Raw genomic sequence first — 26,316 nt, 5'->3', positions numbered from 1 at the left:
AAAAACACAGCAGATTACGACCAGTCGGCGCGAGAGACCGTGCTGTGACTCCCTCCTTTTCCGCTGACCCATTGGCAGTATCACTTTTCGGCCCGCGTTAACTCCCATAACCTTTTGTAATAAAAGTCTGCGATCGGATGCATATTTGTGTTGCCCATCAGTCATAAAACATCGAACTTCACGTTCACAGTCTGCCGTGTGTTTTTGTAGCGATCGAAATCATATTGAACCCGCGAGCTAGAGTCACAATGAGGAGACTGAGTCTCCCACTTCACTCAGCAGTCAGTATCGCTTCTCGGCCTTTTGGCTAAGATCAAGTGTAGTATCTGTTCTTATCAGTTTAATATCTGATACGTCCCCTACCCGGGGACCATATATTAAATTGCTTTTTGGAAGAGGGAGATGGAAAAGGGGCTTGCCCCGTCCACTCCACGCATCGACCTGGTATTGCAGCACTTCCAGAAACGGTGCACCCCCCTCCCTCAACGTGTTGAAAACAGACCACGTAGGACGTGTCTCTAATGTGCCCTCGCCTTGATTTCTTGTTTTCGCCATGCTAGCGTGCAAATTGCGTATGTGTTGACTGAGCCCCTCTACCAGGTGCGCATTTCTAATAGTCATGCGCTATGGCATCATTTACACACTTGCCCAACTTCTCTTTTTGGAACTTTGGCCGTGTTTGAACTTTTCGCCACTGTCTGGCACTTTCCTTTTGAGGACCTGTTACATGCATCTCACTGTAAAATGAATTGAACCGGTACCTGTTGAGTGAGACCACTAGCTGCCAGTTCAGTCAGATGAATAGATCCATTCCCCCAACGTGAAAATCCACTCTGCATAATTTCTGCCGCTGTTTGCCACAGTCGGGTCTGTGCCGATATGTCAAAAGAAAGGCAAACACTCTTCATATGGTTGCGCTTTTATTTATAATATTATTTTCTTCTTTCCTTTAGTTTCAAACAGAGAAGCATGTGGATATATTTTTAACAAAGTGTTGTTCACACTCCAGACCAATAGGTGGCAGCAGCGGGCGGATCACGCCGTGTCTCTAATGTGAGGAGACAGGCCTGTTTTTTAGTCTTTCCGCTGACTTTTTTCTTTTAAATGCAGATCAAACAACACTTGATTGCAGTGTCATTTATCTTTGTCTGGTGTGAACTCACTTAGGTTTTTGCCTCATTTATTGGCGATCAATGGACAGCCTGGCCATGTTAGCTTAGCTTTTACTATGGATATACAGCATGGCGTGATGAGATATGTGCCCATTTCTCTCAAGTAAAATGTGAACAAGTTTTGTTCAGTCTCACTACAAAAGTGTCTCTTGTATATTAGCGTCCTGTAGATTATCAGAGCCTTTATAGTGTGTGGTTCTGGACTGGTCATTGCTATACATTGCCAGCACCATCACCTATCATCGTATGACCGTGAATGAGGCCCCTGTGTGTGAGGTGTACAAGTCATACTTACCTGGCAGGGGAGATACCATGATCAAGAAGGTGGTTCACCCAGGGCGAGGCTCGGTCACTGCACTCCGATTGAGCTGACCTCTGCGAATTCCCCAAATGTGGGAATCTCGACTGCATAATTTCTGGTAGTGGGGGACTGCGTTCGCGCTCTCCCCTGATGTGCTTGTTTAATGCAACCAACAGCTGTGGCAGCATATGGCACTAGAGAACCGCGTGCATCAAACGCCATTTCACGCTCAATCACAGGCTTTGCCCTTGCCCGTTGTGTCAGTGCAAGTCGGTACCGCATCACTTCACATCTGTGCCACTACTGAAGAAGCAAAACAAGCTCCTATGATATTGTTATATCCTCACACTCAGTCATTTAGAATAATATGTGGGTTGCAACTGATGCCCCCGCCCACCGTATTAAAAGTGGGGCATTTTTCAGTGAAACGCGTCAAGTCACAGTGGCAGCGGCTCTCCGTTGTTAATATAAAGACAGTCAACGAGTAGAGACAAATCTTAAATTGTTTACTTTAGTTTGCAGATATTTATGATGGATGCACTCTATGTTTTGAAATCTTCTGAAGGTTGACAACATGCCGAAAAAAACACAGCAGATTACGACCAGTCGGCGCGGGAGACCGTGCTGTGACTCCCTCCTTTTCCGCTGACCCATTGGCAGTATCACTTTTCGGCCCGCGTTAACTCCCATAACCTTTTGTAATAAAAGTCTGCGATCGGATGCATATTTGTGTTGCCCATCAGTCATAAAACATCGAACTTCACGTTCACAGTCTGCCGTGTGTTTTTGTAGCGATCGAAATCATATTGAACCCGCGAGCTAGAGTCACAATGAGGAGACTGAGTCTCCCACTTCACTCAGCAGTCAGTATCGCTTCTCGGCCTTTTGGCTAAGATCAAGTGTAGTATCTGTTCTTATCAGTTTAATATCTGATACGTCCCCTATCCGGGGACCATATATTAAATTGCTTTTTGGAACAGAGAGATGGAAAAGGGGCTTGCCCCGTCCACTCCACGCATCGACCTGGTATTGCAGCACTTCCAGAAATGGTGCACCCCCCTCCCTCAACGTGTTGAAAACAGACCACGTAGGACGTGTCTCTAATGTGCCCTCGCCTTGATTTCTTGTTTTCGCCATGCTAGCGTGCAAATTGCGTATGTGTTGACTGAGCCCCTCTACCAGGTGCGCATTTCTAATAGTCATGCGCTATGGCATCATTTACACACTTGCCCAACTTCTCTTTTTGGAACTTTGGCCGTGTTTGAACTTTTCGCCACTGTCTGGCACTTTCCTTTTGAGGACCTGTTACATGCATCTCACTGTAAAATGAATTGAACCGGTACCTGTTGAGTGAGACCACTAGCTGCCAGTTCAGTCAGATGAATAGATCCATTCCCCCAACGTGAAAATCCACTCTGCATAATTTCTGCCGCTGTTTGCCACAGTCGGGTCTGTGCCGATATGTCAAAAGAAAGGCAAACACTCTTCATATGGTTGCGCTTTTATTTATAATATTATTTTCTTCTTTCCTTTAGTTTCAAACAGAGAAGCATGTGGATATATTTTTAACAAAGTGTTGTTCACACTCCAGACCAATAGGTGGCAGCAGCGGGCGGATCACGCCGTGTCTCTAATGTGAGGAGACAGGCCTGTTTTTTAGTCTTTCCGCTGACTTTTTTCTTTTAAATGCAGATCAAACAACACTTGATTGCAGTGTCATTTATCTTTGTCTGGTGTGAACTCACTTAGGTTTTTGCCTCATTTATTGGCGATCAATGGACAGCCTGGCCATGTTAGCTTAGCTTTTACTATGGATATACAGCATGGCGTGATGAGATATGTGCCCATTTCTCTCAAGTAAAATGTGAACAAGTTTTGTTCAGTCTCACTACAAAAGTGTCTCTTGTATATTAGCGTCCTGTAGATTATCAGAGCCTTTATAGTGTGTGGTTCTGGACTGGTCATTGCTATACATTGCCAGCACCATCACCTATCATCGTATGACCGTGAATGAGGCCCCTGTGTGTGAGGTGTACAAGTCATACTTACCTGGCAGGGGAGATACCATGATCAAGAAGGTGGTTCACCCAGGGCGAGGCTCGGTCACTGCACTCCGATTGAGCTGACCTCTGCGAATTCCCCAAATGTGGGAATCTCGACTGCATAATTTCTGGTAGTGGGGGACTGCGTTCGCGCTCTCCCCTGATGTGCTTGTTTAATGCAACCAACAGCTGTGGCAGCATATGGCACTAGAGAACCGCGTGCATCAAACGCCATTTCACGCTCAATCACAGGCTTTGCCCTTGCCCGTTGTGTCAGTGCAAGTCGGTACCGCATCACTTCACATCTGTGCCACTACTGAAGAAGCAAAACAAGCTCCTATGATATTGTTATATCCTCACACTCAGTCATTTAGAATAATATGTGGGTTGCAACTGATGCCCCCGCCCACCGTATTAAAAGTGGGGCATTTTTCAGTGAAACGCGTCAAGTCACAGTGGCAGCGGCTCTCCGTTGTTAATATAAAGACAGTCAACGAGTAGAGACAAATCTTAAATTGTTTACTTTAGTTTGCAGATATTTATGATGGATGCACTCTATGTTTTGAAATCTTCTGAAGGTTGACAACATGCCGAAAAAAACACAGCAGATTACGACCAGTCGGCGCGGGAGACCGTGCTGTGACTCCCTCCTTTTCCGCTGACCCATTGGCAGTATCACTTTTCGGCCCGCGTTAACTCCCATAACCTTTTGTAATAAAAGTCTGCGATCGGATGCATATTTGTGTTGCCCATCAGTCATAAAACATCGAACTTCACGTTCACAGTCTGCCGTGTGTTTTTGTAGCGATCGAAATCATATTGAACCCGCGAGCTAGAGTCACAATGAGGAGACTGAGTCTCCCACTTCACTCAGCAGTCAGTATCGCTTCTCGGCCTTTTGGCTAAGATCAAGTGTAGTATCTGTTCTTATCAGTTTAATATCTGATACGTCCCCTATCCGGGGACCATATATTAAATTGCTTTTTGGAACAGAGAGATGGAAAAGGGGCTTGCCCCGTCCACTCCACGCATCGACCTGGTATTGCAGCACTTCCAGAAATGGTGCACCCCCCTCCCTCAACGTGTTGAAAACAGACCACGTAGGACGTGTCTCTAATGTGCCCTCGCCTTGATTTCTTGTTTTCGCCATGCTAGCGTGCAAATTGCGTATGTGTTGACTGAGCCCCTCTACCAGGTGCGCATTTCTAATAGTCATGCGCTATGGCATCATTTACACACTTGCCCAACTTCTCTTTTTGGAACTTTGGCCGTGTTTGAACTTTTCGCCACTGTCTGGCACTTTCCTTTTGAGGACCTGTTACATGCATCTCACTGTAAAATGAATTGAACCGGTACCTGTTGAGTGAGACCACTAGCTGCCAGTTCAGTCAGATGAATAGATCCATTCCCCCAACGTGAAAATCCACTCTGCATAATTTCTGCCGCTGTTTGCCACAGTCGGGTCTGTGCCGATATGTCAAAAGAAAGGCAAACACTCTTCATATGGTTGCGCTTTTATTTATAATATTATTTTCTTCTTTCCTTTAGTTTCAAACAGAGAAGCATGTGGATATATTTTTAACAAAGTGTTGTTCACACTCCAGACCAATAGGTGGCAGCAGCGGGCGGATCACGCCGTGTCTCTAATGTGAGGAGACAGGCCTGTTTTTTAGTCTTTCCGCTGACTTTTTTCTTTTAAATGCAGATCAAACAACACTTGATTGCAGTGTCATTTATCTTTGTCTGGTGTGAACTCACTTAGGTTTTTGCCTCATTTATTGGCGATCAATGGACAGCCTGGCCATGTTAGCTTAGCTTTTACTATGGATATACAGCATGGCGTGATGAGATATGTGCCCATTTCTCTCAAGTAAAATGTGAACAAGTTTTGTTCAGTCTCACTACAAAAGTGTCTCTTGTATATTAGCGTCCTGTAGATTATCAGAGCCTTTATAGTGTGTGGTTCTGGACTGGTCATTGCTATACATTGCCAGCACCATCACCTATCATCGTATGACCGTGAATGAGGCCCCTGTGTGTGAGGTGTACAAGTCATACTTACCTGGCAGGGGAGATACCATGATCAAGAAGGTGGTTCACCCAGGGCGAGGCTCGGTCACTGCACTCCGATTGAGCTGACCTCTGCGAATTCCCCAAATGTGGGAATCTCGACTGCATAATTTCTGGTAGTGGGGGACTGCGTTCGCGCTCTCCCCTGATGTGCTTGTTTAATGCAACCAACAGCTGTGGCAGCATATGGCACTAGAGAACCGCGTGCATCAAACGCCATTTCACGCTCAATCACAGGCTTTGCCCTTGCCCGTTGTGTCAGTGCAAGTCGGTACCGCATCACTTCACATCTGTGCCACTACTGAAGAAGCAAAACAAGCTCCTATGATATTGTTATATCCTCACACTCAGTCATTTAGAATAATATGTGGGTTGCAACTGATGCCCCCGCCCACCGTATTAAAAGTGGGGCATTTTTCAGTGAAACGCGTCAAGTCACAGTGGCAGCGGCTCTCCGTTGTTAATATAAAGACAGTCAACGAGTAGAGACAAATCTTAAATTGTTTACTTTAGTTTGCAGATATTTATGATGGATGCACTCTATGTTTTGAAATCTTCTGAAGGTTGACAACATGCCGAAAAAAACACAGCAGATTACGACCAGTCGGCGCGGGAGACCGTGCTGTGACTCCCTCCTTTTCCGCTGACCCATTGGCAGTATCACTTTTCGGCCCGCGTTAACTCCCATAACCTTTTGTAATAAAAGTCTGCGATCGGATGCATATTTGTGTTGCCCATCAGTCATAAAACATCGAACTTCACGTTCACAGTCTGCCGTGTGTTTTTGTAGCGATCGAAATCATATTGAACCCGCGAGCTAGAGTCACAATGAGGAGACTGAGTCTCCCACTTCACTCAGCAGTCAGTATCGCTTCTCGGCCTTTTGGCTAAGATCAAGTGTAGTATCTGTTCTTATCAGTTTAATATCTGATACGTCCCCTACCCGGGGACCATATATTAAATTGCTTTTTGGAACAGAGAGATGGAAAAGGGGCTTGCCCCGTCCACTCCACGCATCGACCTGGTATTGCAGCACTTCCAGAAATGGTGCACCCCCCTCCCTCAACGTGTTGAAAACAGACCACGTAGGACGTGTCTCTAATGTGCCCTCGCCTTGATTTCTTGTTTTCGCCATGCTAGCGTGCAAATTGCGTATGTGTTGACTGAGCCCCTCTACCAGGTGCGCATTTCTAATAGTCATGCGCTATGGCATCATTTACACACTTGCCCAACTTCTCTTTTTGGAACTTTGGCCGTGTTTGAACTTTTCGCCACTGTCTGGCACTTTCCTTTTGAGGACCTGTTACATGCATCTCACTGTAAAATGAATTGAACCGGTACCTGTTGAGTGAGACCACTAGCTGCCAGTTCAGTCAGATGAATAGATCCATTCCCCCAACGTGAAAATCCACTCTGCATAATTTCTGCCGCTGTTTGCCACAGTCGGGTCTGTGCCGATATGTCAAAAGAAAGGCAAACACTCTTCATATGGTTGCGCTTTTATTTATAATATTATTTTCTTCTTTCCTTTAGTTTCAAACAGAGAAGCATGTGGATATATTTTTAACAAAGTGTTGTTCACACTCCAGACCAATAGGTGGCAGCAGCGGGCGGATCACGCCGTGTCTCTAATGTGAGGAGACAGGCCTGTTTTTTAGTCTTTCCGCTGACTTTTTTCTTTTAAATGCAGATCAAACAACACTTGATTGCAGTGTCATTTATCTTTGTCTGGTGTGAACTCACTTAGGTTTTTGCCTCATTTATTGGCGATCAATGGACAGCCTGGCCATGTTAGCTTAGCTTTTACTATGGATATACAGCATGGCGTGATGAGATATGTGCCCATTTCTCTCAAGTAAAATGTGAACAAGTTTTGTTCAGTCTCACTACAAAAGTGTCTCTTGTATATTAGCGTCCTGTAGATTATCAGAGCCTTTATAGTGTGTGGTTCTGGACTGGTCATTGCTATACATTGCCAGCACCATCACCTATCATCGTATGACCGTGAATGAGGCCCCTGTGTGTGAGGTGTACAAGTCATACTTACCTGGCAGGGGAGATACCATGATCAAGAAGGTGGTTCACCCAGGGCGAGGCTCGGTCACTGCACTCCGATTGAGCTGACCTCTGCGAATTCCCCAAATGTGGGAATCTCGACTGCATAATTTCTGGTAGTGGGGGACTGCGTTCGCGCTCTCCCCTGATGTGCTTGTTTAATGCAACCAACAGCTGTGGCAGCATATGGCACTAGAGAACCGCGTGCATCAAACGCCATTTCACGCTCAATCACAGGCTTTGCCCTTGCCCGTTGTGTCAGTGCAAGTCGGTACCGCATCACTTCACATCTGTGCCACTACTGAAGAAGCAAAACAAGCTCCTATGATATTGTTATATCCTCACACTCAGTCATTTAGAATAATATGTGGGTTGCAACTGATGCCCCCGCCCACCGTATTAAAAGTGGGGCATTTTTCAGTGAAACGCGTCAAGTCACAGTGGCAGCGGCTCTCCGTTGTTAATATAAAGACAGTCAACGAGTAGAGACAAATCTTAAATTGTTTACTTTAGTTTGCAGATATTTATGATGGATGCACTCTATGTTTTGAAATCTTCTGAAGGTTGACAACATGCCGAAAAAAACACAGCAGATTACGACCAGTCGGCGCGAGAGACCGTGCTGTGACTCCCTCCTTTTCCGCTGACCCATTGGCAGTATCACTTTTCGGCCCGCGTTAACTCCCATAACCTTTTGTAATAAAAGTCTGCGATCGGATGCATATTTGTGTTGCCCATCAGTCATAAAACATCGAACTTCACGTTCACAGTCTGCCGTGTGTTTTTGTAGCGATCGAAATCATATTGAACCCGCGAGCTAGAGTCACAATGAGGAGACTGAGTCTCCCACTTCACTCAGCAGTCAGTATCGCTTCTCGGCCTTTTGGCTAAGATCAAGTGTAGTATCTGTTCTTATCAGTTTAATATCTGATACGTCCCCTACCCGGGGACCATATATTAAATTGCTTTTTGGAAGAGGGAGATGGAAAAGGGGCTTGCCCCGTCCACTCCACGCATCGACCTGGTATTGCAGCACTTCCAGAAACGGTGCACCCCCCTCCCTCAACGTGTTGAAAACAGACCACGTAGGACGTGTCTCTAATGTGCCCTCGCCTTGATTTCTTGTTTTCGCCATGCTAGCATGCAAATTGCGTATGTGTTGACTGAGCCCCTCTACCAGGTGCGCATTTCTAATAGTCATGCGCTATGGCATCATTTACACACTTGCCCAACTTCTCTTTTTGGAACTTTGGCCGTGTTTGAACTTTTCGCCACTGTCTGGCACTTTCCTTTTGAGGACCTGTTACATGCATCTCACTGTAAAATGAATTGAACCGGTACCTGTTGAGTGAGACCACTAGCTGCCAGTTCAGTCAGATGAATAGATCCATTCCCCCAACGTGAAAATCCACTCTGCATAATTTCTGCCGCTGTTTGCCACAGTCGGGTCTGTGCCGATATGTCAAAAGAAAGGCAAACACTCTTCATATGGTTGCGCTTTTATTTATAATATTATTTTCTTCTTTCCTTTAGTTTCAAACAGAGAAGCATGTGGATATATTTTTAACAAAGTGTTGTTCACACTCCAGACCAATAGGTGGCAGCAGCGGGCGGATCACGCCGTGTCTCTAATGTGAGGAGACAGGCCTGTTTTTTAGTCTTTCCGCTGACTTTTTTCTTTTAAATGCAGATCAAACAACACTTGATTGCAGTGTCATTTATCTTTGTCTGGTGTGAACTCACTTAGGTTTTTGCCTCATTTATTGGCGATCAATGGACAGCCTGGCCATGTTAGCTTAGCTTTTACTATGGATATACAGCATGGCGTGATGAGATATGTGCCCATTTCTCTCAAGTAAAATGTGAACAAGTTTTGTTCAGTCTCACTACAAAAGTGTCTCTTGTATATTAGCGTCCTGTAGATTATCAGAGCCTTTATAGTGTGTGGTTCTGGACTGGTCATTGCTATACATTGCCAGCACCATCACCTATCATCGTATGACCGTGAATGAGGCCCCTGTGTGTGAGGTGTACAAGTCATACTTACCTGGCAGGGGAGATACCATGATCAAGAAGGTGGTTCACCCAGGGCGAGGCTCGGTCACTGCACTCCGATTGAGCTGACCTCTGCGAATTCCCCAAATGTGGGAATCTCGACTGCATAATTTCTGGTAGTGGGGGACTGCGTTCGCGCTCTCCCCTGATGTGCTTGTTTAACGCAACCAACAGCTGTGGCAGCATATGGCACTAGAGAACCGCGTGCATCAAACGCCATTTCACGCTCAATCACAGGCTTTGCCCTTGCCCGTTGTGTCAGTGCAAGTCGGTACCGCATCACTTCACATCTGTGCCACTACTGAAGAAGCAAAACAAGCTCCTATGATATTGTTATATCCTCACACTCAGTCATTTAGAATAATATGTGGGTTGCAACTGATGCCCCCGCCCACCGTATTAAAAGTGGGGCATTTTTCAGTGAAACGCGTCAAGTCACAGTGGCAGCGGCTCTCCGTTGTTAATATAAAGACAGTCAACGAGTAGAGACAAATCTTAAATTGTTTACTTTAGTTTGCAGATATTTATGATGGATGCACTCTATGTTTTGAAATCTTCTGAAGGTTGACAACATGCCGAAAAAAACACAGCAGATTACGACCAGTCGGCGCGAGAGACCGTGCTGTGACTCCCTCCTTTTCCGCTGACCCATTGGCAGTATCACTTTTCGGCCCGCGTTAACTCCCATAACCTTTTGTAATAAAAGTCTGCGATCGGATGCATATTTGTGTTGCCCATCAGTCATAAAACATCGAACTTCACGTTCACAGTCTGCCGTGTGTTTTTGTAGCGATCGAAATCATATTGAACCCGCGAGCTAGAGTCACAATGAGGAGACTGAGTCTCCCACTTCACTCAGCAGTCAGTATCGCTTCTCGGCCTTTTGGCTAAGATCAAGTGTAGTATCTGTTCTTATCAGTTTAATATCTGATATGTCCCCTACCCGGGGACCATATATTAAATTGCTTTTTGGAAGAGGGAGATGGAAAAGGGGCTTGCCCCGTCCACTCCACGCATCGACCTGGTATTGCAGCACTTCCAGAAACGGTGCACCCCCCTCCCTCAACGTGTTGAAAACAGACCACGTAGGACGTGTCTCTAATGTGCCCTCGCCTTGATTTCTTGTTTTCGCCATGCTAGCGTGCAAATTGCGTATGTGTTGACTGAGCCCCTCTACCAGGTGCGCATTTCTAATAGTCATGCGCTATGGCATCATTTACACACTTGCCCAACTTCTCTTTTTGGAACTTTGGCCGTGTTTGAACTTTTCGCCACTGTCTGGCACTTTCCTTTTGAGGACCTGTTACATGCATCTCACTGTAAAATGAATTGAACCGGTACCTGTTGAGTGAGACCACTAGCTGCCAGTTCAGTCAGATGAATAGATCCATTCCCCCAACGTGAAAATCCACTCTGCATAATTTCTGCCGCTGTTTGCCACAGTCGGGTCTGTGCCGATATGTCAAAAGAAAGGCAAACACTCTTCATATGGTTGCGCTTTTATTTATAATATTATTTTCTTCTTTCCTTTAGTTTCAAACAGAGAAGCATGTGGATATATTTTTAACAAAGTGTTGTTCACACTCCAGACCAATAGGTGGCAGCAGCGGGCGGATCACGCCGTGTCTCTAATGTGAGGAGACAGGCCTGTTTTTTAGTCTTTCCGCTGACTTTTTTCTTTTAAATGCAGATCAAACAACACTTGATTGCAGTGTCATTTATCTTTGTCTGGTGTGAACTCACTTAGGTTTTTGCCTCATTTATTGGCGATCAATGGACAGCCTGGCCATGTTAGCTTAGCTTTTACTATGGATATACAGCATGGCGTGATGAGATATGTGCCCATTTCTCTCAAGTAAAATGTGAACAAGTTTTGTTCAGTCTCACTACAAAAGTGTCTCTTGTATATTAGCGTCCTGTAGATTATCAGAGCCTTTATAGTGTGTGGTTCTGGACTGGTCATTGCTATACATTGCCAGCACCATCACCTATCATCGTATGACCGTGAATGAGGCCCCTGTGTGTGAGGTGTACAAGTCATACTTACCTGGCAGGGGAGATACCATGATCAAGAAGGTGGTTCACCCAGGGCGAGGCTCGGTCACTGCACTCCGATTGAGCTGACCTCTGCGAATTCCCCAAATGTGGGAATCTCGACTGCATAATTTCTGGTAGTGGGGGACTGCGTTCGCGCTCTCCCCTGATGTGCTTGTTTAATGCAACCAACAGCTGTGGCAGCATATGGCACTAGAGAACCGCGTGCATCAAACGCCATTTCACGCTCAATCACAGGCTTTGCCCTTGCCCGTTGTGTCAGTGCAAGTCGGTACCGCATCACTTCACATCTGTGCCACTACTGAAGAAGCAAAACAAGCTCCTATGATATTGTTATATCCTCACACTCAGTCATTTAGAATAATATGTGGGTTGCAACTGATGCCCCCGCCCACCGTATTAAAAGTGGGGCATTTTTCAGTGAAACGCGTCAAGTCACAGTGGCAGCGGCTCTCCGTTGTTAATATAAAGACAGTCAACGAGTAGAGACAAATCTTAAATTGTTTACTTTAGTTTGCAGATATTTATGATGGATGCACTCTATGTTTTGAAATCTTCTGAAGGTTGACAACATGCCGAAAAAAACACAGCAGATTACGACCAGTCGGCGCGAGAGACCGTGCTGTGACTCCCTCCTTTTCCGCTGACCCATTGGCAGTATCACTTTTCGGCCCGCGTTAACTCCCATAACCTTTTGTAATAAAAGTCTGCGATCGGATGCATATTTGTGTTGCCCATCAGTCATAAAACATCGAACTTCACGTTCACAGTCTGCCGTGTGTTTTTGTAGCGATCGAAATCATATTGAACCCGCGAGCTAGAGTCACAATGAGGAGACTGAGTCTCCCACTTCACTCAGCAGTCAGTATCGCTTCTCGGCCTTTTGGCTAAGATCAAGTGTAGTATCTGTTCTTATCAGTTTAATATCTGATACGTCCCCTACCCGGGGACCATATATTAAATTGCTTTTTGGAAGAGGGAGATGGAAAAGGGGCTTGCCCCGTCCACTCCACGCATCGACCTGGTATTGCAGCACTTCCAGAAACGGTGCACCCCCCTCCCTCAACGTGTTGAAAACAGACCACGTAGGACGTGTCTCTAATGTGCCCTCGCCTTGATTTCTTGTTTTCGCCATGCTAGCGTGCAAATTGCGTATGTGTTGACTGAGCCCCTCTACCAGGTGCGCATTTCTAATAGTCATGCGCTATGGCATCATTTACACACTTGCCCAACTTCTCTTTTTGGAACTTTGGCCGTGTTTGAACTTTTCGCCACTGTCTGGCACTTTCCTTTTGAGGACCTGTTACATGCATCTCACTGTAAAATGAATTGAACCGGTACCTGTTGAGTGAGACCACTAGCTGCCAGTTCAGTCAGATGAATAGATCCATTCCCCCAACGTGAAAATCCACTCTGCATAATTTCTGCCGCTGTTTGCCACAGTCGGGTCTGTGCCGATATGTCAAAAGAAAGGCAAACACTCTTCATATGGTTGCGCTTTTATTTATAATATTATTTTCTTCTTTCCTTTAGTTTCAAACAGAGAAGCATGTGGATATATTTTTAACAAAGTGTTGTTCACACTCCAGACCAATAGGTGGCAGCAGCGGGCGGATCACGCCGTGTCTCTAATGTGAGGAGACAGGCCTGTTTTTTAGTCTTTCCGCTGACTTTTTTCTTTTAAATGCAGATCAAACAACACTTGATTGCAGTGTCATTTATCTTTGTCTGGTGTGAACTCACTTAGGTTTTTGCCTCATTTATTGGCGATCAATGGACAGCCTGGCCATGTTAGCTTAGCTTTTACTATGGATATACAGCATGGCGTGATGAGATATGTGCCCATTTCTCTCAAGTAAAATGTGAGCAAGTTTTGTTCAGTCTCACTACAAAAGTGTCTCTTGTATATTAGCGTTCTGTAGATTATCAGAGCCTTTATAGTGTGTGGTTCTGGACTGGTCATTGCTATACATTGCCAGCACCATCACCTATCATCGTATGACCGTGAATGAGGCCCCTGTGTGTGAGGTGTACAAGTCATACTTACCTGGCAGGGGAGATACCATGATCAAGAAGGTGGTTCACCCAGGGCGAGGCTCGGTCACTGCACTCCGATTGAGCTGACTTCTGCGAATTCCCCAAATGTGGGAATCTCGACTGCATAATTTCTGGTAGTGGGGGACTGCGTTCGCGCTCTCCCCTGATGTGCTTGTTTAATGCAACCAACAGCTGTGGCAGCATATGGCACTAGAGAACCGCGTGCATCAAACGCCATTTCACGCTCAATCACAGGCTTTGCCCTTGCCCGTTGTGTCAGTGCAAGTCGGTACCGCATCACTTCACATCTGTGCCACTACTGAAGAAGCAAAACAAGCTCCTATGATATTGTTATATCCTCACACTCAGTCATTTAGAATAATATGTGGGTTGCAACTGATGCCCCCGCCCACCGTATTAAAAGTGGGGCATTTTTCAGTGAAACGCGTCAAGTCACAGTGGCAGCGGCTCTCCGTTGTTAATATAAAGACAGTCAACGAGTAGAGACAAATCTTAAATTGTTTACTTTAGTTTGCAGATATTTATGATGGATGCACTCTATGTTTTGAAATCTTCTGAAGGTTGACAACATGCCGAAAAAAACACAGCAGATTACGACCAGTCGGCGCGAGAGACCGTGCTGTGACTCCCTCCTTTTCCGCTGACCCATTGGCAGTATCACTTTTCGGCCCGCGTTAACTCCCATAACCTTTTGTAATAAAAGTCTGCGATCGGATGCATATTTGTGTTGCCCATCAGTCATAAAACATCGAACTTCACGTTCACAGTCTGCCGTGTGTTTTTGTAGCGATCGAAATCATATTGAACCCGCGAGCTAGAGTCACAATGAGGAGACTGAGTCTCCCACTTCACTCAGCAGTCAGTATCGCTTCTCGGCCTTTTGGCTAAGATCAAGTGTAGTATCTGTTCTTATCAGTTTAATATCTGATACGTCCCCTACCCGGGGACCATATATTAAATTGCTTTTTGGAAGAGGGAGATGGAAAAGGGGCTTGCCCCGTCCACTCCACGCATCGACCTGGTATTGCAGCACTTCCAGAAACGGTGCACCCCCCTCCCTCAACGTGTTGAAAACAGACCACGTAGGACGTGTCTCTAATGTGCCCTCGCCTTGATTTCTTGTTTTCGCCATGCTAGCGTGCAAATTGCGTATGTGTTGACTGAGCCCCTCTACCAGGTGCGCATTTCTAATAGTCATGCGCTATGGCATCATTTACACACTTGCCCAACTTCTCTTTTTGGAACTTTGGCCGTGTTTGAACTTTTCGCCACTGTCTGGCACTTTCCTTTTGAGGACCTGTTACATGCATCTCACTGTAAAATGAATTGAACCGGTACCTGTTGAGTGAGACCACTAGCTGCCAGTTCAGTCAGATGAATAGATCCATTCCCCCAACGTGAAAATCCACTCTGCATAATTTCTGCCGCTGTTTGCCACAGTCGGGTCTGTGCCGATATGTCAAAAGAAAGGCAAACACTCTTCATATGGTTGCGCTTTTATTTATAATATTATTTTCTTCTTTCCTTTAGTTTCAAACAGAGAAGCATGTGGATATATTTTTAACAAAGTGTTGTTCACACTCCAGACCAATAGGTGGCAGCAGCGGGCGGATCACGCCGTGTCTCTAATGTGAGGAGACAGGCCTGTTTTTTAGTCTTTCCGCTGACTTTTTTCTTTTAAATGCAGATCAAACAACACTTGATTGCAGTGTCATTTATCTTTGTCTGGTGTGAACTCACTTAGGTTTTTGCCTCATTTATTGGCGATCAATGGACAGCCTGGCCATGTTAGCTTAGCTTTTACTATGGATATACAGCATGGCGTGATGAGATATGTGCCCATTTCTCTCAAGTAAAATGTGAACAAGTTTTGTTCAGTCTCACTACAAAAGTGTCTCTTGTATATTAGCGTCCTGTAGATTATCAGAGCCTTTATAGTGTGTGGTTCTGGACTGGTCATTGCTATACATTGCCAGCACCATCACCTATCATCGTATGACCGTGAATGAGGCCCCTGTGTGTGAGGTGTACAAGTCATACTTACCTGGCAGGGGAGATACCATGATCAAGAAGGTGGTTCACCCAGGGCGAGGCTCGGTCACTGCACTCCGATTGAGCTGACCTCTGCGAATTCCCCAAATGTGGGAATCTCGACTGCATAATTTCTGGTAGTGGGGGACTGCGTTCGCGCTCTCCCCTGATGTGCTTGTTTAACGCAACCAACAGCTGTGGCAGCATATGGCACTAGAGAACCGCGTGCATCAAACGCCATTTCACGCTCAATCACAGGCTTTGCCCTTGCCCGTTGTGTCAGTGCAAGTCGGTACCGCATCACTTCACATCTGTGCCACTACTGAAGAAGCAAAACAAGCTCCTATGATATTGTTATATCCTCACACTCAGTCATTTAGAATAATATGTGGGTTGCAACTGATGCCCCCGCCCACCGTATTAAAAGTGGGGCATTTTTCAGTGAAACGCGTCAAGTCACAGTGGCAGCGGCTCTCCGTTGTTAATATAAAGACAGTCAACGAGTAGAGACAAATCTTAAATTGTTTACTTTAGTTTGCAGATATTTATGATGGATGCACTCTATGTTTTGAAATCTTCTGAAGGTTGACAACATGCCGAAAAAAACACAGCAGATTACGACCAGTCGGCGCGAGAGACCGTGCTGTGACTCCCTCCTTTTCCGCTGACCCATTGGCAGTATCACTTTTCGGCCCGCGTTAACTCCCATAACCTTTTGTAATAAAAGTCTGCGATCGGATGCATATTTGTGTTGCCCATCAGTCATAAAACATCGAACTTCACGTTCACAGTCTGCCGTGTGTTTTTGTAGCGATCGAAATCATATTGAACCCGCGAGCTAGAGTCACAATGAGGAGACTGAGTCTCCCACTTCACTCAGCAGTCAGTATCGCTTCTCGGCCTTTTGGCTAAGATCAAGTGTAGTATCTGTTCTTATCAGTTTAATATCTGATACGTCCCCTACCCGGGGACCATATATTAAATTGCTTTTTGGAAGAGGGAGATGGAAAAGGGGCTTGCCCCGTCCACTCCACGCATCGACCTGGTATTGCAGCACTTCCAGAAACGGTGCACCCCCCTCCCTCAACGTGTTGAAAACAGACCACGTAGGACGTGTCTCTAATGTGCCCTCGCCTTGATTTCTTGTTTTCGCCATGCTAGCATGCAAATTGCGTATGTGTTGACTGAGCCCCTCTACCAGGTGCGCATTTCTAATAGTCATGCGCTATGGCATCATTTACACACTTGCCCAACTTCTCTTTTTGGAACTTTGGCCGTGTTTGAACTTTTCGCCACTGTCTGGCACTTTCCTTTTGAGGACCTGTTACATGCATCTCACTGTAAAATGAATTGAACCGGTACCTGTTGAGTGAGACCACTAGCTGCCAGTTCAGTCAGATGAATAGATCCATTCCCCCAACGTGAAAATCCACTCTGCATAATTTCTGCCGCTGTTTGCCACAGTCGGGTCTGTGCCGATATGTCAAAAGAAAGGCAAACACTCTTCATATGGTTGCGCTTTTATTTATAATATTATTTTCTTCTTTCCTTTAGTTTCAAACAGAGAAGCATGTGGATATATTTTTAACAAAGTGTTGTTCACACTCCAGACCAATAGGTGGCAGCAGCGGGCGGATCACGCCGTGTCTCTAATGTGAGGAGACAGGCCTGTTTTTTAGTCTTTCCGCTGACTTTTTTCTTTTAAATGCAGATCAAACAACACTTGATTGCAGTGTCATTTATCTTTGTCTGGTGTGAACTCACTTAGGTTTTTGCCTCATTTATTGGCGATCAATGGACAGCCTGGCCATGTTAGCTTAGCTTTTACTATGGATATACAGCATGGCGTGATGAGATATGTGCCCATTTCTCTCAAGTAAAATGTGAACAAGTTTTGTTCAGTCTCACTACAAAAGTGTCTCTTGTATATTAGCGTCCTGTAGATTATCAGAGCCTTTATAGTGTGTGGTTCTGGACTGGTCATTGCTATACATTGCCAGCACCATCACCTATCATCGTATGACCGTGAATGAGGCCCCTGTGTGTGAGGTGTACAAGTCATACTTACCTGGCAGGGGAGATACCATGATCAAGAAGTTGGTTCACCCAGGGCGAGTCTCGGTCACTGCACTCCGATTGAGCTGACCTCTGCGAATTCCCCAAATGTGGGAATCTCGACTGCATAATTTCTGGTAGTGGGGGACTGCATTCGCGCTCTCCCCTGATGTGCTTGTTTAACGCAACCAACAGCTGTGGCAGCATATGGCACTAGAGAACCGCGTGCATCAAACGCCATTTCACGCTCAATCACAGGCTTTGCCCTTGCCCGTTGTGTCAGTGCAAGTCGGTACCGCATCACTTCACATCTGTGCCACTACTGAAGAAGCAAAACAAGCTCCTATGATATTGTTATATCCTCACACTCAGTCATTTAGAATAATATGTGGGTTGCAACTGATGCCCCCGCCCACCGTATTAAAAGTGGGGCATTTTTCAGTGAAACGCGTAAAGTCACAGTGGCAGCGGCTCTCCGTTGTTAATATAAAGACAGTCAACGAGTAGAGACAAATCTTAAATTGTTTACTTTAGTTTGCAGATATTTATGATGGATGCACTGTATGTTTTGAAATCTTCTGAAGGTTGACAACATGCCGAAAAAAACACAGCAGATTACGACCAGTCGGCGCGAGAGACCGTGCTGTGACTCCCTCCTTTTCCGCTGACCCATTGGCAGTATCACTTTTCGGCCCGCGTTAACTCCCATAACCTTTTGTAATAAAAGTCTGCGATCGGATGCATATTTGTGTTGCCCATCAGTCATAAAACATCGAACTTCACGTTCACAGTCTGCCGTGTGTTTTTGTAGCGATCGAAATCATATTGAACCCGCGAGCTAGAGTCACAATGAGGAGACTGAGTCTCCCACTTCACTCAGCAGTCAGTATCGCTTCTCGGCCTTTTGGCTAAGATCAAGTGTAGTATCTGTTCTTATCAGTTTAATATCTGATACGTCCCCTACCCGGGGACCATATATTAAATTGCTTTTTGGAAGAGGGAGATGGAAAAGGGGCTTGCCCCGTCCACTCCACGCATCGACCTGGTATTGCAGCACTTCCAGAAACGGTGCACCCCCCTCCCTCAACGTGTTGAAAACAGACCACGTAGGACGTGTCTCTAATGTGCCCTCGCCTTGATTTCTTGTTTTCGCCATGCTAGCGTGCAAATTGCGTATGTGTTGACTGAGCCCCTCTACCAGGTGCGCATTTCTAATAGTCATGCGCTATGGCATCATTTACACACTTGCCCAACTTCTCTTTTTGGAACTTTGGCCGTGTTTGAACTTTTCGCCACTGTCTGGCACTTTCCTTTTGAGGACCTGTTACATGCATCTCACTGTAAAATGAATTGAACCGGTACCTGTTGAGTGAGACCACTAGCTGCCAGTTCAGTCAGATGAATAGATCCATTCCCCCAACGTGAAAATCCACTCTGCATAATTTCTGCCGCTGTTTGCCACAGTCGGGTCTGTGCCGATATGTCAAAAGAAAGGCAAACACTCTTCATATGGTTGCGCTTTTATTTATAATATTATTTTCTTCTTTCCTTTAGTTTCAAACAGAGAAGCATGTGGATATATTTTTAACAAAGTGTTGTTCACACTCCAGACCAATAGGTGGCAGCAGCGGGCGGATCACGCCGTGTCTCTAATGTGAGGAGACAGGCCTGTTTTTTAGTCTTTCCGCTGACTTTTTTCTTTTAAATGCAGATCAAACAACACTTGATTGCAGTGTCATTTATCTTTGTCTGGTGTGAACTCACTTAGGTTTTTGCCTCATTTATTGGCGATCAATGGACAGCCTGGCCATGTTAGCTTAGCTTTTACTATGGATATACAGCATGGCGTGATGAGATATGTGCCCATTTCTCTCAAGTAAAATGTGAACAAGTTTTGTTCAGTCTCACTACAAAAGTGTCTCTTGTATATTAGCGTCCTGTAGATTATCAGAGCCTTTATAGTGTGTGGTTCTGGACTGGTCATTGCTATACATTGCCAGCACCATCACCTATCATCGTATGACCGTGAATGAGGCCCCTGTGTGTGAGGTGTACAAGTCATACTTACCTGGCAGGGGAGATACCATGATCAAGAAGGTGGTTCACCCAGGGCGAGGCTCGGTCACTGCACTCCGATTGAGCTGACCTCTGCGAATTCCCCAAATGTGGGAATCTCGACTGCATAATTTCTGGTAGTGGGGGACTGCGTTCGCGCTCTCCCCTGATGTGCTTGTTTAATGCAACCAACAGCTGTGGCAGCATATGGCACTAGAGAACCGCGTGCATCAAACGCCATTTCACGCTCAATCACAGGCTTTGCCCTTGCCCGTTGTGTCAGTGCAAGTCGGTACCGCATCACTTCACATCTGTGCCACTACTGAAGAAGCAAAACAAGCTCCTATGATATTGTTATATCCTCACACTCAGTCATTTAGAATAATATGTGGGTTGCAACTGATGCCCCCGCCCACCGTATTAAAAGTGGGGCATTTTTCAGTGAAACGCGTCAAGTCACAGTGGCAGCGGCTCTCCGTTGTTAATATAAAGACAGTCAACGAGTAGAGACAAATCTTAAATTGTTTACTTTAGTTTGCAGATATTTATGATGGATGCACTGTATGTTTTGAAATCTTCTGAAGGTTGACAACATGCCGAAAAAAACACAGCAGATTACGACCAGTCGGCGCGAGAGACCGTGCTGTGACTCCCTCCTTTTCCGCTGACCCATTGGCAGTATCACTTTTCGGCCCGCGTTAACTCCCATAACCTTTTGTAATAAAAGTCTGCGATCGGATGCATATTTGTGTTGCCCATCAGTCATAAAACATCGAACTTCACGTTCACAGTCTGCCGTGTGTTTTTGTAGCGATCGAAATCATATTGAACCCGCGAGCTAGAGTCACAATGAGGAGACTGAGTCTCCCACTTCACTCAGCAGTCAGTATCGCTTCTCGGCCTTTTGGCTAAGATCAAGTATAGTATCTGTTCTTATCAGTTTAATATCTGATACGTCCCCTACCCGGGGACCATATATTAAATTGCTTTTTGGAAGAGGGAGATGGAAAAGGGGCTTGCCCCGTCCACTCCACGCATCGACCTGGTATTGCAGCACTTCCAGAAACGGTGCACCCCCCTCCCTCAACGTGTTGAAAACAGACCACGTAGGACGTGTCTCTAATGTGCCCTCGCCTTGATTTCTTGTTTTCGCCATGCTAGCGTGCAAATTGCGTATGTGTTGACTGAGCCCCTCTACCAGGTGCGCATTTCTAATAGTCATGCGCTATGGCATCATTTACACACTTGCCCAACTTCTCTTTTTGGAACTTTGGCCGTGTTTGAACTTTTCGCCACTGTCTGGCACTTTCCTTTTGAGGACCTGTTACATGCATCTCACTGTAAAATGAATTGAACCGGTACCTGTTGAGTGAGACCACTAGCTGCCAGTTCAGTCAGATGAATAGATCCATTCCCCCAACGTGAAAATCCACTCTGCATAATTTCTGCCGCTGTTTGCCACAGTCGGGTCTGTGCCGATATGTCAAAAGAAAGGCAAACACTCTTCATATGGTTGCGCTTTTATTTATAATATTATTTTCTTCTTTCCTTTAGTTTCAAACAGAGAAGCATGTGGATATATTTTTAACAAAGTGTTGTTCACACTCCAGACCAATAGGTGGCAGCAGCGGGCGGATCACGCCGTGTCTCTAATGTGAGGAGACAGGCCTGTTTTTTAGTCTTTCCGCTGACTTTTTTCTTTTAAATGCAGATCAAACAACACTTGATTGCAGTGTCATTTATCTTTGTCTGGTGTGAACTCACTTAGGTTTTTGCCTCATTTATTGGCGATCAATGGACAGCCTGGCCATGTTAGCTTAGCTTTTACTATGGATATACAGCATGGCGTGATGAGATATGTGCCCATTTCTCTCAAGTAAAATGTGAGCAAGTTTTGTTCAGTCTCACTACAAAAGTGTCTCTTGTATATTAGCGTTCTGTAGATTATCAGAGCCTTTATAGTGTGTGGTTCTGGACTGGTCATTGCTATACATTGCCAGCACCATCACCTATCATCGTATGACCGTGAATGAGGCCCCTGTGTGTGAGGTGTACAAGTCATACTTACCTGGCAGGGGAGATACCATGATCAAGAAGGTGGTTCACCCAGGGCGAGGCTCGGTCACTGCACTCCGATTGAGCTGACTTCTGCGAATTCCCCAAATGTGGGAATCTCGACTGCATAATTTCTGGTAGTGGGGGACTGCGTTCGCGCTCTCCCCTGATGTGCTTGTTTAATGCAACCAACAGCTGTGGCAGCATATGGCACTAGAGAACCGCGTGCATCAAACGCCATTTCACGCTCAATCACAGGCTTTGCCCTTGCCCGTTGTGTCAGTGCAAGTCGGTACCGCATCACTTCACATCTGTGCCACTACTGAAGAAGCAAAACAAGCTCCTATGATATTGTTATATCCTCACACTCAGTCATTTAGAATAATATGTGGGTTGCAACTGATGCCCCCGCCCACCGTATTAAAAGTGGGGCATTTTTCAGTGAAACGCGTCAAGTCACAGTGGCAGCGGCTCTCCGTTGTTAATATAAAGACAGTCAACGAGTAGAGACAAATCTTAAATTGTTTACTTTAGTTTGCAGATATTTATGATGGATGCACTCTATGTTTTGAAATCTTCTGAAGGTTGACAACATGCCGAAAAAAACACAGCAGATTACGACCAGTCGGCGCGAGAGACCGTGCTGTGACTCCCTCCTTTTCCGCTGACCCATTGGCAGTATCACTTTTCGGCCCGCGTTAACTCCCATAACCTTTTGTAATAAAAGTCTGCGATCGGATGCATATTTGTGTTGCCCATCAGTCATAAAACATCGAACTTCACGTTCACAGTCTGCCGTGTGTTTTTGTAGCGATCGAAATCATATTGAACCCGCGAGCTAGAGTCACAATGAGGAGACTGAGTCTCCCACTTCACTCAGCAGTCAGTATCGCTTCTCGGCCTTTTGGCTAAGATCAAGTGTAGTATCTGTTCTTATCAGTTTAATATCTGATACGTCCCCTACCCGGGGACCATATATTAAATTGCTTTTTGGAAGAGGGAGATGGAAAAGGGGCTTGCCCCGTCCACTCCACGCATCGACCTGGTATTGCAGCACTTCCAGAAACGGTGCACCCCCCTCCCTCAACGTGTTGAAAACAGACCACGTAGGACGTGTCTCTAATGTGCCCTCGCCTTGATTTCTTGTTTTCGCCATGCTAGCGTGCAAATTGCGTATGTGTTGACTGAGCCCCTCTACCAGGTGCGCATTTCTAATAGTCATGCGCTATGGCATCATTTACACACTTGCCCAACTTCTCTTTTTGGAACTTTGGCCGTGTTTGAACTTTTCGCCACTGTCTGGCACTTTCCTTTTGAGGACCTGTTACATGCATCTCACTGTAAAATGAATTGAACCGGTACCTGTTGAGTGAGACCACTAGCTGCCAGTTCAGTCAGATGAATAGATCCATTCCCCCAACGTGAAAATCCACTCTGCATAATTTCTGCCGCTGTTTGCCACAGTCGGGTCTGTGCCGATATGTCAAAAGAAAGGCAAACACTCTTCATATGGTTGCGCTTTTATTTATAATATTATTTTCTTCTTTCCTTTAGTTTCAAACAGAGAAGCATGTGGATATATTTTTAACAAAGTGTTGTTCACACTCCAGACCAATAGGTGGCAGCAGCGGGCGGATCACGCCGTGTCTCTAATGTGAGGAGACAGGCCTGTTTTTTAGTCTTTCCGCTGACTTTTTTCTTTTAAATGCAGATCAAACAACACTTGATTGCAGTGTCATTTATCTTTGTCTGGTGTGAACTCACTTAGGTTTTTGCCTCATTTATTGGCGATCAATGGACAGCCTGGCCATGTTAGCTTAGCTTTTACTATGGATATACAGCATGGCGTGATGAGATATGTGCCCATTTCTCTCAAGTAAAATGTGAACAAGTTTTGTTCAGTCTCACTACAAAAGTGTCTCTTGTATATTAGCGTCCTGTAGATTATCAGAGCCTTTATAGTGTGTGGTTCTGGACTGGTCATTGCTATACATTGCCAGCACCATCACCTATCATCGTATGACCGTGAATGAGGCCCCTGTGTGTGAGGTGTACAAGTCATACTTACCTGGCAGGGGAGATACCATGATCAAGAAGGTGGTTCACCCAGGGCGAGGCTCGGTCACTGCACTCCGATTGAGCTGACCTCTGCGAATTCCCCAAATGTGGGAATCTCGACTGCATAATTTCTGGTAGTGGGGGACTGCGTTCGCGCTCTCCCCTGATGTGCTTGTTTAATGCAACCAACAGCTGTGGCAGCATATGGCACTAGAGAACCGCGTGCATCAAACGCCATTTCACGCTCAATCACAGGCTTTGCCCTTGCCCGTTGTGTCAGTGCAAGTCGGTACCGCATCACTTCACATCTGTGCCACTACTGAAGAAGCAAAACAAGCTCCTATGATATTGTTATATCCTCACACTCAGTCATTTAGAATAATATGTGGGTTGCAACTGATGCCCCCGCCCACCGTATTAAAAGTGGGGCATTTTTCAGTGAAACGCGTCAAGTCACAGTGGCAGCGGCTCTCCGTTGTTAATATAAAGACAGTCAACGAGTAGAGACAAATCTTAAATTGTTTACTTTAGTTTGCAGATATTTATGATGGATGCACTCTATGTTTTGAAATCTTCTGAAGGTTGACAACATGCCGAAAAAAACACAGCAGATTACGACCAGTCGGCGCGAGAGACCGTGCTGTGACTCCCTCCTTTTCCGCTGACCCATTGGCAGTATCACTTTTCGGCCCGCGTTAACTCCCATAACCTTTTGTAATAAAAGTCTGCGATCGGATGCATATTTGTGTTGCCCATCAGTCATAAAACATCGAACTTCACGTTCACAGTCTGCCGTGTGTTTTTGTAGCGATCGAAATCATATTGAACCCGCGAGCTAGAGTCACAATGAGGAGACTGAGTCTCCCACTTCACTCAGCAGTCAGTATCGCTTCTCGGCCTTTTGGCTAAGATCAAGTGTAGTATCTGTTCTTATCAGTTTAATATCTGATACGTCCCCTACCCGGGGACCATATATTAAATTGCTTTTTGGAACAGGGAGATGGAAAAGGGGCTTGCCCCGTCCACTCCACGCATCGACCTGGTATTGCAGCACTTCCAGAAACGGTGCACCCCCCTCCCTCAACGTGTTGAAAACAGACCACGTAGGACGTGTCTCTAATGTGCCCTCGCCTTGATTTCTTGTTTTCGCCATGCTAGCGTGCAAATTGCGTATGTGTTGACTGAGCCCCTCTACCAGGTGCGCATTTCTAATAGTCATGCGCTATGGCATCATTTACACACTTGCCCAACTTCTCTTTTTGGAACTTTGGCCGTGTTTGAACTTTTCGCCACTGTCTGGCACTTTCCTTTTGAGGACCTGTTACATGCATCTCACTGTAAAATGAATTGAACCGGTACCTGTTGAGTGAGACCACTAGCTGCCAGTTCAGTCAGATGAATAGATCCATTCCCCCAACGTGAAAATCCACTCTGCATAATTTCTGCCGCTGTTTGCCACAGTCGGGTCTGTGCCGATATGTCAAAAGAAAGGCAAACACTCTTCATATGGTTGCGCTTTTATTTATAATATTATTTTCTTCTTTCCTTTAGTTTCAAACAGAGAAGCATGTGGATATATTTTTAACAAAGTGTTGTTCACACTCCAGACCAATAGGTGGCAGCAGCGGGCGGATCACGCCGTGTCTCTAATGTGAGGAGACAGGCCTGTTTTTTAGTCTTTCCGCTGACTTTTTTCTTTTAAATGCAGATCAAACAACACTTGATTGCAGTGTCATTTATCTTTGTCTGGTGTGAACTCACTTAGGTTTTTGCCTCATTTATTGGCGATCAATGGACAGCCTGGCCATGTTAGCTTAGCTTTTACTATGGATATACAGCATGGCGTGATGAGATATGTGCCCATTTCTCTCAAGTAAAATGTGAACAAGTTTTGTTCAGTCTCACTACAAAAGTGTCTCTTGTATATTAGCGTCCTGTAGATTATCAGAGCCTTTATAGTGTGTGGTTCTGGACTGGTCATTGCTATACATTGCCAGCACCATCACCTATCATCGTATGACCGTGAATGAGGCCCCTGTGTGTGAGGTGTACAAGTCATACTTACCTGGCAGGGGAGATACCATGATCAAGAAGGTGGTTCACCCAGGGCGAGGCTCGGTCACTGCACTCCGATTGAGCTGACCTCTGCGAATTCCCCAAATGTGGGAATCTCGACTGCATAATTTCTGGTAGTGGGGGACTGCGTTCGCGCTCTCCCCTGATGTGCTTGTTTAATGCAACCAACAGCTGTGGC

The 26,316-nt window shown here is 45.6% G+C and overlaps 26 non-coding genes across 26 annotated transcripts; all 26 read left to right on the top strand.

Moving 5' to 3' along the window:
• Positions 1-287: 287 nt before the first annotated feature.
• On the top strand, positions 288-478 carry LOC144463230 (U2 spliceosomal RNA). Its single transcript, XR_013491371.1, has one exon. It is a non-coding gene; the product is annotated as a U2 spliceosomal RNA (small nuclear RNA).
• Positions 479-1,459: 981 nt separating this feature from the next.
• Positions 1,460-1,623, top strand: LOC144463277 (U1 spliceosomal RNA). Its single transcript, XR_013491418.1, has one exon. It is a non-coding gene; the product is annotated as a U1 spliceosomal RNA (small nuclear RNA).
• Positions 1,624-2,342: 719 nt separating this feature from the next.
• LOC144463308 (U2 spliceosomal RNA) lies at positions 2,343-2,533 on the top strand. Its single transcript, XR_013491450.1, has one exon. It is a non-coding gene; the product is annotated as a U2 spliceosomal RNA (small nuclear RNA).
• A 981-nt stretch (positions 2,534-3,514) lies between these two features.
• Positions 3,515-3,678, top strand: LOC144463266 (U1 spliceosomal RNA). The gene has a single exon (XR_013491407.1). It is a non-coding gene; the product is annotated as a U1 spliceosomal RNA (small nuclear RNA).
• Positions 3,679-4,397: 719 nt separating this feature from the next.
• LOC144463307 (U2 spliceosomal RNA) lies at positions 4,398-4,588 on the top strand. Its single transcript, XR_013491449.1, has one exon. It is a non-coding gene; the product is annotated as a U2 spliceosomal RNA (small nuclear RNA).
• Positions 4,589-5,569: 981 nt separating this feature from the next.
• Positions 5,570-5,733, top strand: LOC144463255 (U1 spliceosomal RNA). The gene has a single exon (XR_013491396.1). It is a non-coding gene; the product is annotated as a U1 spliceosomal RNA (small nuclear RNA).
• Positions 5,734-6,452: 719 nt separating this feature from the next.
• LOC144463337 (U2 spliceosomal RNA) lies at positions 6,453-6,643 on the top strand. The gene has a single exon (XR_013491479.1). It is a non-coding gene; the product is annotated as a U2 spliceosomal RNA (small nuclear RNA).
• Positions 6,644-7,624: 981 nt separating this feature from the next.
• On the top strand, positions 7,625-7,788 carry LOC144463243 (U1 spliceosomal RNA). Its single transcript, XR_013491384.1, has one exon. It is a non-coding gene; the product is annotated as a U1 spliceosomal RNA (small nuclear RNA).
• A 719-nt stretch (positions 7,789-8,507) lies between these two features.
• On the top strand, positions 8,508-8,698 carry LOC144463229 (U2 spliceosomal RNA). The gene has a single exon (XR_013491370.1). It is a non-coding gene; the product is annotated as a U2 spliceosomal RNA (small nuclear RNA).
• Positions 8,699-9,679: 981 nt separating this feature from the next.
• Positions 9,680-9,843, top strand: LOC144463232 (U1 spliceosomal RNA). Its single transcript, XR_013491373.1, has one exon. It is a non-coding gene; the product is annotated as a U1 spliceosomal RNA (small nuclear RNA).
• A 719-nt stretch (positions 9,844-10,562) lies between these two features.
• LOC144463198 (U2 spliceosomal RNA) lies at positions 10,563-10,753 on the top strand. Its single transcript, XR_013491338.1, has one exon. It is a non-coding gene; the product is annotated as a U2 spliceosomal RNA (small nuclear RNA).
• A 981-nt stretch (positions 10,754-11,734) lies between these two features.
• Positions 11,735-11,898, top strand: LOC144463221 (U1 spliceosomal RNA). Its single transcript, XR_013491362.1, has one exon. It is a non-coding gene; the product is annotated as a U1 spliceosomal RNA (small nuclear RNA).
• Positions 11,899-12,617: 719 nt separating this feature from the next.
• On the top strand, positions 12,618-12,808 carry LOC144463228 (U2 spliceosomal RNA). Its single transcript, XR_013491369.1, has one exon. It is a non-coding gene; the product is annotated as a U2 spliceosomal RNA (small nuclear RNA).
• Positions 12,809-13,789: 981 nt separating this feature from the next.
• LOC144463046 (U1 spliceosomal RNA) lies at positions 13,790-13,953 on the top strand. Its single transcript, XR_013491188.1, has one exon. It is a non-coding gene; the product is annotated as a U1 spliceosomal RNA (small nuclear RNA).
• Positions 13,954-14,672: 719 nt separating this feature from the next.
• LOC144463227 (U2 spliceosomal RNA) lies at positions 14,673-14,863 on the top strand. The gene has a single exon (XR_013491368.1). It is a non-coding gene; the product is annotated as a U2 spliceosomal RNA (small nuclear RNA).
• Positions 14,864-15,844: 981 nt separating this feature from the next.
• LOC144463210 (U1 spliceosomal RNA) lies at positions 15,845-16,008 on the top strand. Its single transcript, XR_013491351.1, has one exon. It is a non-coding gene; the product is annotated as a U1 spliceosomal RNA (small nuclear RNA).
• Positions 16,009-16,727: 719 nt separating this feature from the next.
• LOC144463226 (U2 spliceosomal RNA) lies at positions 16,728-16,918 on the top strand. The gene has a single exon (XR_013491367.1). It is a non-coding gene; the product is annotated as a U2 spliceosomal RNA (small nuclear RNA).
• Positions 16,919-17,899: 981 nt separating this feature from the next.
• LOC144463135 (U1 spliceosomal RNA) lies at positions 17,900-18,063 on the top strand. Its single transcript, XR_013491277.1, has one exon. It is a non-coding gene; the product is annotated as a U1 spliceosomal RNA (small nuclear RNA).
• A 719-nt stretch (positions 18,064-18,782) lies between these two features.
• LOC144463225 (U2 spliceosomal RNA) lies at positions 18,783-18,973 on the top strand. The gene has a single exon (XR_013491366.1). It is a non-coding gene; the product is annotated as a U2 spliceosomal RNA (small nuclear RNA).
• Positions 18,974-19,954: 981 nt separating this feature from the next.
• On the top strand, positions 19,955-20,118 carry LOC144463199 (U1 spliceosomal RNA). Its single transcript, XR_013491339.1, has one exon. It is a non-coding gene; the product is annotated as a U1 spliceosomal RNA (small nuclear RNA).
• A 719-nt stretch (positions 20,119-20,837) lies between these two features.
• Positions 20,838-21,028, top strand: LOC144463275 (U2 spliceosomal RNA). Its single transcript, XR_013491416.1, has one exon. It is a non-coding gene; the product is annotated as a U2 spliceosomal RNA (small nuclear RNA).
• Positions 21,029-22,009: 981 nt separating this feature from the next.
• Positions 22,010-22,173, top strand: LOC144463044 (U1 spliceosomal RNA). The gene has a single exon (XR_013491186.1). It is a non-coding gene; the product is annotated as a U1 spliceosomal RNA (small nuclear RNA).
• A 719-nt stretch (positions 22,174-22,892) lies between these two features.
• LOC144463224 (U2 spliceosomal RNA) lies at positions 22,893-23,083 on the top strand. Its single transcript, XR_013491365.1, has one exon. It is a non-coding gene; the product is annotated as a U2 spliceosomal RNA (small nuclear RNA).
• Positions 23,084-24,064: 981 nt separating this feature from the next.
• LOC144463188 (U1 spliceosomal RNA) lies at positions 24,065-24,228 on the top strand. Its single transcript, XR_013491328.1, has one exon. It is a non-coding gene; the product is annotated as a U1 spliceosomal RNA (small nuclear RNA).
• A 719-nt stretch (positions 24,229-24,947) lies between these two features.
• Positions 24,948-25,138, top strand: LOC144463174 (U2 spliceosomal RNA). The gene has a single exon (XR_013491314.1). It is a non-coding gene; the product is annotated as a U2 spliceosomal RNA (small nuclear RNA).
• Positions 25,139-26,119: 981 nt separating this feature from the next.
• LOC144463177 (U1 spliceosomal RNA) lies at positions 26,120-26,283 on the top strand. The gene has a single exon (XR_013491317.1). It is a non-coding gene; the product is annotated as a U1 spliceosomal RNA (small nuclear RNA).
• The last annotated feature ends 33 nt before the right edge of the window (positions 26,284-26,316 follow it).

This window comes from Epinephelus lanceolatus, chromosome 4 (genome assembly GCF_041903045.1).
Source record: "Epinephelus lanceolatus isolate andai-2023 chromosome 4, ASM4190304v1, whole genome shotgun sequence".
Lineage (NCBI taxonomy): Eukaryota > Metazoa > Chordata > Actinopteri > Perciformes > Serranidae > Epinephelus > Epinephelus lanceolatus.
The sequence above is the reverse complement of the archived record's forward strand: the minus strand, read 5'-3'. Positions and strand labels throughout refer to the sequence as shown.